Here is a 9,397-nt window from a genome sequence, read left to right on the forward strand (position 1 = left end):
CCTTCAGCTACATTGTTGGCCCAGGGAACCTCTGTGTGTGTGTGTTGTGTATATTTGCAGAAAGGGACCTTCACGCAACTCAACATTGTTGGGAGTGAGAGTTACAGGGACTGGAACTTGGGCGGAAAAGCTGCTAAGTCTGACCGCCCAGCCTGGTGTCCTGAAGTGTCCCAGTGTGGGATGTTTAGATGGAGGAAGGCAGATGGGAGTGATGATTTCCCTCCATGTTGTTTCAGAGGGGTGTTTCCATTGGGCAGGGCCACATCTCTGGGTGGCAGATCAGAGGGAGACCTGACATGTGAGGAGTATCCCAGGAAAATGAGGTGACAAAGCTCCAGAACATTGTCACCCCCTTGAAACCTCCGATAATCTATTCAGACACCCTGTCTTCCTGTTTTTCTTTAGTAAAATGAAAGAAACAAAATCTTACAAGAAGGAAGGTGGTGATGTTCGCTTTCTCTGAAATAGACAAGCTGTGGATTTCACAGCCAGGTCAAAGAGAAATGAGCATTGTTACTGTCCCTTTGGCGTGTGCTTACACCCTTTTAGAAGTACTTCTCCTTTTTAGAAGTACTCTTTCCTTTGGAGAAGGGGCTGCATTTCATGAAGTTTGCCACTAGACTGCACCCTTATCTATGATAAGAATTCTTTCTGCAGGACTGCTTTTAAGAAAATATTTCTCTTGCTGGTTGGGTTCAGGTGCAAATCGCTTCTTGCTGTGAACACCCCCAGATCCCAATCTCTCTTCTCATTTATCTACTTGCCGAAAGGCACATTTTTTTAAAACAGGGCTAAAGTTTAAAGTTCTGCTTTTGCTTGAATTGCCAAAGGCATTTTAGGTGTTGGCTGGGACAGAGGGAGGAGGCACCATGTGTAAAAATTAAAGAAAAAAAAAAAAAAAAGAAAAAGCAGCAAGTCTCCTTCCATTTGCTTCTCAAAGCTCTGTCTGGAGGCTTGGTAAGATAGGGGACAAATTAACATTCAAAAGCTTGGTTGAAATATTTTAGAAGCGAGGGAGATCATGTGTTATTTACTCATTTGTGTCAAGTTCAGACTAGAAGAGTGATGGACCAGTGTGTGTGCTGTGTATTCTGGTCTCTGCCCCCATTTCTGCACCACCTTAGCTATTCGGCAGACTCCAGGCACACTGGTAGCATTTAAGATGAATGGGGAAATTGTGGTGTTCTTTCCAAAGAAATCTGAGTTGCCCAGTCCCAGCCACCCTGTATGCTGAGAGACGGCCACCAGTGACATGTCTTTTTGTCTAGCCGGCTTCCAGTGGCTGGAAAATAAAATGTCTGGGGACAGGTAAAAGGAAGAGGGGATGATTCATAGCGAAGAGGAAAAGGATAGAGAGAAGGAAGGAGGAGACTTGTGGGAGCTGGTCCTCGGGTGAGGGCGGTAGAGGGGCAAGAAGAGAGCACACTTTGCAGGTCTGTAAATGTTAAGCAACCATTCTTTAACTCCACTTAGAAATGGGCGGATATCATGAGGGATTTAGGGTTGACGACAGGAGGACTGGAACTGCTTGACTTCCTGAGAGGGTATAGGAGAAAGAAGAATTCTCAGTAGTCTGGGATTGTCTGAAGTGATTTTGTGCAAAGATGGGAGACTGGCCATTGGGTTTTGCTTCTGAGTCCATAATTAATGTGTGACAGTGGAGGGGGAGGGTGGTTCTGTTTCTGCAGGATGTTGGATTAGAGAGATGTCTTTCTGATTCCATTTCCCTCTCCACTCCATCCTGAAGGCCTGCGTCTGTTTACAGTCACTTTTAGCAGCTTGCTTTTGGAAAGAAATAGTTTGCACCAATGAGTTTAGTTGGGAGACGCTAATTTTTTCCTGCTAAATGCTGATATCAGAGGCCAGATTCCCTTCCCAGGGACCTCTTTTTTTGCTGACTTAGTTTCCCTGCCACGATCTCACAACTACAGCGTATACGAGTTTTGATATCTTTTAACCACATCTTTCTTGGAGAAGTAGGAAGTTAAAATATCCACCTGTGTCGTATTTCCCTGGAGACCACCCCTCCCCATTCATCTCAAAGTTTCAGTGCATGCTGAAACCAAGTTTCAAGAAATGCAACTGAGAAAAAGATTTGTGCTTTTGTCTGGACAACTTTTCAAAGTGTGGATAGCATTCTGGTTTTCTAAACCTTCAGTGAATTTCTATGTGAAAGTTTCCAGGACAGAATGCTACTTGACAAAATGGTTTGAGAAACTCAGACTTTTAGGAGGACTTACAGGATCATGGATTCTCGTGGTTGGGAAGGACAAACAAAGACAATTAGAGGTTTTGTCTTCACTCCCTGCTAGGCACTGCTCCCACTTCTCTCTAGGACAGGCTTGCCTAACTTATTCCCCACAATGAATGTTTGTTCTGTTTTAAAGACCTCGTGAGATTGACACAGTTCCTTTCCCAGGAGCCAGCACACCTCAGGCATGCTCATGCTGTCACTTCATCCTGGTCCAGAACTAAGGTATTCTGAAAATAAAGCACACGGTCACTCAGGTCCCTCCCCAGCCAGGGCAAGTTCAGCAGGACAGAGGTCTGGGCAGCAGAACATGTTAAGGCAGCTTTGTTGTAGTGACGGTCGCCGAGAGCTAGGTGGCAGAATAGATACACCACTGAAAAGGCTCCTTTCCCGGCTGAGCCAGGCAGAGGCCCGCGTCTGGAACAATGGGGCTGGGGCTGGGCCCTGGGGGAAGCAGAGGTGCGGGTGGAGAGACATACACGAACACCCCGTGGGTCCACTCGTCATGCTACCCCCAGCCCCAGCCCGACTGCTTTGGCAAACAGGCATCAAATGCAGCCTTGGGTGCACAGCCCTCCAGGTCCTAGGGGCAGCCACGTTCATGATTATTTATTCAGAGACAAGGTAGGACCGGATCAGAACTTGATTACTTGGGCTCATCAAAGAATGCCCTGAAGCTTCTCTGATGAATAATTAGTAGTGTGATCTTTAGTTCAAGTGTTTATAAAATTTCCTTTTTAATTTGGAAATGTTAATTATGGTATATTTCAAACCTACATATAACAGAAGATAATCTGATCGATATCCTGTATGCGCTACCACACATTTAACACTTGGTAACATTTGCCATAGTTGTTTGAGTTTTTTTTTTTTTTTTAAAGGAAATGAAATGTTACAAATAACGCCTAACCCCCAAAACATTCCATTCCTGTCTTCCCTCCCACAGGTAGCACTATCCTGATTTGCTTTGTGTTCTCTCTGTACAAGGTTTCTCTAGGTTTAGATGAAATTTCTTATGGAACAGGGTTTTAGAAGATTTGGAGGATGAAATCATGTGCTACTTTAGAGTTAATTTCATAACGGCACTCCCTGTGGTGGCAGTTTAACTGGAGTCTAAATTGACCCTAGGGCTGACTTTTGAATAAGCAGGAGCCAACTGTGACTCAGAGTGATTTATATTTCTATGTGAGCAGCATATAAGTTCATAGTTTAAGAAACTGACGTTTAGGAGGCTTCTGGAGCAGTTTCCAGGCAGATAGGCAGATCAGGGAGGGCTCCGTCAGTAAAGATTCTTTGGGTAGAGACCCTCCTATCTTTTTGGATCATGGAATCTGGTATGTTTCCTATAATGCACAGCTCTAAAGCCGTGTTTGAATCTTGGAAAAATGAGGTTAATCTGAGAAGTTATCTATGATGACTTAGAAGACAATTGTTGGTAGATCCAGAGCTAGGAGAGAGAGAAGGGGGTCTAGGTGGGAAAGATGGAGTCACATGGACTAGGAGAAGAGAAAAGAATGTTAGTGACTTGAAGCAGGTTTCATATGATCCATTTGAGCCACAAAAAGACCAAAATGAAGTCATAGTGCATGGTTGAAACCTAATTTTCGTCACAGTTCAAGAGGGAGAAATGGTGAAAAACTAGTTTACCACTGCTAGCCTGTGGGAGAAATTTCTGTGAATTAAAATACATCCTTCCTTAAGACACTGTACTTCCATTTGTCAGAAAGATGTTGTAAAATGCAGATTGTGTTAGAACAAGAAACTTCTTGGCCCTTGCCAGGAAATTGTCATAATGCATGTACATATCTGTGATGTCAGCTGTGTGAATACTGTCCTTTAGGTAGGCTCTGTTGTGCAGTGCATGACCTGCACAGCTGTATGCAGTTGCCCTAGGTAGAAGAAGAGGAGAGTCTGGCTTCTAAACCATCAGGAAACACTGCTTTTCTACTAGTGTCAAAAGTTCTGGTACAGTGCCTTGGTTGGGCTCAGGGATGAGCAGGGAGCCCTTCAAAGCTGCTTCTGGCTGTGTTCTCAACTGAACCAGCTGCACTCCTGGTGCCATTCCTTAGCTAAACCAACGCTCTTCCAAGCCCCCATGTCTTTGTACAAATCAGCCATTCTGTGGGAGTGCATTTCCCCCTCCCTGCTCACTGTGAATATTGTAGTCATCGCTAAAGACCCAGATCAAATTGCATCCTACTGGTTTCTCTGACTATCACAGGCAGGTAGTGGCTCCCATGTGTGACCTCACAGGGCACTTTCCTGGGTAACAGCCTTCATCCCATGGTGTTGGCAATTTCTCTGTCCTCATCAGTAAAATGAGGATAATACTATTGCCTACCACATAGGGCTATAGTGAGTGTTGAATGAGGTGGTCCAGGCAAACCTTGTCAGTGGTTAATCAATATTGCCCCATCATAGCCCTGTCTTCTTCCATTAGACTGACTATCGCGAAGGGTCGAGTTCTTGTTCATCTTGGTAACTCATTTCCCCCCTTTCCCACTTTCCGTACTTCTTGGCCACGAGTCCCTAGTATAGTTCCTAGCAACAAAGGCAGTTAATACTTTCTTTTTAAATGAAGAACATATACCACCCCTCTAATTATTCCAATATCTCCTAAACATTTAGGTTTATCTCTGTATCATTTTAGACTAACTGTTGGTCATGTCCACGTTCATGTTGTTTCTATTTTGTTTCTTTGTACACTAGACTGGACTAACCCTGGGTGACTTAAATGTGCATAATTTATGGATTTTTAAAAATAAAACTAAATCCAACAGACCTCTTTCATTGGACTCAAAAATCTGTTAACCTTTAACATAATCTAAATGTGCGTGAACATATTAAGGTCTAAACTCCATATGGTTATATCACTGTAGAATCCAACAAATCCGTAAATATACTCAACCAAAACTACAAACCCAACAAAATGTGGCATGACAACATTAATTTAGTGTTTTTGTTGATGTTTGGTTGATGTTTTGATGAAAATAAATCATATTCATCTTGTGGTTATGGTTTACTGTACTGCAAGTTTCAGCTTGGCAGCACATGCTACTATAGGCCTATTTGATAACTAATTCTTCTGTTATTTTTTTTTAACTGCAGTTGAACTCATGTCATATATATAAAAGTAAAAATTGAGTATAGTCAAAATTACCCATGAAAATCCCTTAAATCACTTGTAAAATAAAACAGTATTGCAAAACATTCACATTACGATGTAGCATCACCCTCACCCAGTCTTCACTTAGCTCCCACACATTATCTCAGAATTGAGTCCATTCTGCTCTTAGTCTATTAGCAAGTGAAAAAGAAAGTGTAGGTGTTCCTTGGCTCCCATGCCTCTGAAAATGGAAAATGCCTCCTAGAGCCCAGATTATAAGGTGGCCATCCAGATTACCTAGAATACATTTTTTTTTTTTACATTTTATTTGAAATATATTCAAAGTTATAGGAACAGTTGCAAAAGCAATACAAAACCCCCACACACGAACTCCAGCATTCCCTGACTCCCCCCTGATACCCCGATCCACTAACTTTAACATGTTGTCACACGCTATTTCTTTCCCTCCCTCCCTCCCTCTCTCCTATCTATCATCCATCATCTATTGCTCTGTCTTCTGAACATATGAGAGTAGCTGCACACATCCTCGAACAAACACTATAATTCACATATACAATTCCCATGAACAAGGACATTCTTTTATGCAATCCCATTAAGCGCAGCTAAGAAGTACAAGAGCTTCCACAATGATACAAAGCTCACATTCTATATTTCCTTTTCCTTATGTCTCAGCTGTGTCCCCTTGAGCCTCCTGTCCTCCATCCTCAGATTCCCATCCAGGGTCATCCTTGGCATTCAATTGTCATCTATTTAGACTGTCTTTTTTTTTTTTTCCTCAATTGTGGAACAATATATATAGCCTAAATCTTCCCATTCCACCCCTTCCCTAGCATTCCACTGTGGGATTAATCACATTTAGAATGTTGTAATGCTATCACCTTCCCACCACCCATTACTAGAAATTCCCCTTCACCTCAAATAGCAACCCTACACTCATTTCTTAACTCCCCATTGCCCCTTCCCCATTTCTCTTAACCCATGACTCTACTTTCATCTCTATGGTCATATTCTCTGATAATTTCTTTTTATTTACTTTGGGGCTTAATAACTAAACTCTTAAATCCTAACAATCTTGTTTTCTTTGATAGCAACTTAATTTCAATAGGACACATAAACTATTTACCTATACTCCTCCATTCCCCCACCTTTATGGAGTTCTTTCAAAAATTACATATTTTACATTGAGTTCAAAACCACTGATTTGTCATTAGAGTTTGTGTATTTATATCATGTAGGAAGTAAATAGTGGAGTTAACAATTCAAAAATTATTGACTTCTATTTGTATTCCATTGTGGTCAGAGATTGTGCTTTGAATATGTTCAATTTTTTTTTTTTAATTTATTGAGGCTTGTTTTATCCAGCATATGGTCCATTCTGGAGAAAGATCTGTGATCACTAGAGAAAAATGAGTGTCCTGGTGATTTGGGATGTAAGGTTCTATATATGTCTGTTAAAATTCTCTAGATCTCTTTCTCCTTTCTTTGTTTCTCTGTTGGTAGGGCTCCCTTTAGTTTCTGAAGTAGGGCAGGTCTTTTATTGGCAAACTCTCAGCATTTGTTTGTCTGTGAAAAATTAAAGCTCTCCTTCAAATTTGAAGGAGAGTTTTGCTGGATAAAGTATTCTTGGTTGGAAATTTTTCTCTCTCAGAATTTTAAATATGTCATGCCACTGCCTTCTCACCTCCATGGTGGCCGCAGAGTACTCACTACTTAGTCTTATGTTGTTTCCTTTGTATGTGGTGAGTTGCTTTTCTCTTGCTGCTTTCAGAACTTGCTCCTTCTCTTCAGTATTTGACAGTCTGATCAGAATATGTCTTGGAGTGGGTTTATTTGGATTTATTCTATTTGGAGTTCACTGGGCATTTATGCTTTGTGTATTTATATCGTGTAGAAGGTTTGGGAAGTTTTCCCCAACAATTTCTTTGAATACTCTTCTAGACCTTTAACCTTCTCTTCCCCTTCTGGGATACGCCAATGAGTCTTAAATTTGGATAGTTTTATTTTATCTATGGTATCCCTGAGATCCTTTCTATTTTTTCAATTTTTTCCTCCATTCTTTATTTTGTTCTTTCATTTCTGTTCTGTGGACCTCTGGGACACTGAGTCATTGTTCAACTTCCTCTAATCTTGTATATGAGTATCCAGAGTCTTTTTAATTTGGCCAACAATTTCTTTTATTTCCATAAGATCTTCTATATTTTTTATTTAATCTTGCAGTTTCTTCTTTATGCTCTTCTAGGGTCTTCTTTATGTCCCCTTTTATCTGTTCCATGGTCTTCTTCATGTCTTATATATCCTGTGCCATGTTTTCATTCCTCAATTGTTTGATTAATTGTGCCAAGTACCATGTCTCTTCTGATATTTTGATTTGGGTTGTTTTGGTTTGGGTTCTCCATATCAGTCTGGTTTTATTCATATGCATGAGATTTTCTGTTGTTTTGGCCTCTTGGCATTTGCTTTGCTTGATAGGGTTAGATTTTATGCTGTGATCTCGGGCATTCCTCTCAAGTCAGGTTGGTGTATGGTGAGTGGATGGTCACATCTGTTCCCCTGCAGTTATTCCGGATTATTTACTAGTTGTTTTCTCAGTTTTTTTTAGTTGTTCCAAGGGGACTACTTAGCTTTCCACTCCTCTCTATGCCCACATATTAGATCCTCTCCTAGAATACATTTAATTATTAAGATTACTAGAAAATGAAACACACACACACACCACACACACACACACACACACACATGCACACCAACTTCTATGCAACCAGCCTCCTGAGAAGATATCTATAGACCTTTCTAGTTGGAGACACATTGGTCTTGGTCCTTCACTGTCCTTCTCTGTTCTAGCCAAGATGGCTCTGTACTCAAGAAGCACATGAATGATATTCATTGTCTGATTCCACAGTCCAGGGTTGCTGGACTTGTCTCCTCCTTAGCAATTGCAAGGAAAACAGGACAGTAGACCATGAATCCCAAGTTGGGTTCACAGTTTCACAGACTCTTTTTTTGTATGTAAAAATTTCAAAGTGAATGTTTTATTAAGAACAAGATATATATTGTCTCAAAGAATCTACCCACAGATTACTTATTAATTAAAAAAGGAAAAACTGATAAATTTGCAATGGAAAAAGCCTGACAGATTCCACCGAACCAAGTGCAACGAATATTCACTTTTACCAACAGTAACTACAGAATGACATGAATGTGCCACCTGAAATGAAGCATCTAAGACACAATATCCCTTCTGTGGTTTTACTGCCAAAAGTGCTCATGCTTAATTTAATCATAAGGAAACAGCAGGACAAGCAAAATTGAGTGACATTCTGCAAAGTTACAGACCTGTACTCTTCAACAGTGGATTGAATAATTACAATAAGGATGGAGAGAAAGTATTCTAACTCAGGAAGTCTCCTGAAGAGTTATCTTCTATATGTAGCATGTGCTACCATTTATATGGGGAAGGGACACAAAACAGAGACCTGTTTATGTCTAAAATTTCTCTCCAAAGATGCTCAAAAACTGGTAATGTTAGTTATCTCTTGGAAGAGGGGTGGAAATTGAAATGGGAAATAGAACTGTTTTTTTCACTTTGATATGTATTTTTTTACTTGTAGTACCAAATAGTCAACTTAAAATTTCTCATTTAATCACTTCCAAGTATATCATTCATTCATTGGCATTGATTCTATTTGCAATATTGTGCTACCATCACTAACAACCATTACCTCAACTTTTCATCACCTCAAAGAGAAACTCTGCACCCATTAAGCAATAACTCCCCCCTCCCCACCCCCTCCTCTTCCCCACCTCCTGCTGCCATGGTCACTGGTATCCTTTAATCTACAACTGTTGCTGTGAAGTTTGCTTATTACAGGTATTTCATATAAACTATATCATGCAATCATACAATATTTGTCTGTCTGTGTCTGGCCTTATTTCACTCAACATGACATGTTCAAGGCTCATCTCTGTTTCAGCATGTATCAGAACTCCATCCTTTTTTTTTTTTTTTTTTTAATAAATTC

Source organism: Choloepus didactylus, chromosome 9 (assembly GCF_015220235.1).
Source record: "Choloepus didactylus isolate mChoDid1 chromosome 9, mChoDid1.pri, whole genome shotgun sequence".
NCBI classification, from domain to species: domain Eukaryota; kingdom Metazoa; phylum Chordata; class Mammalia; order Pilosa; family Megalonychidae; genus Choloepus; species Choloepus didactylus.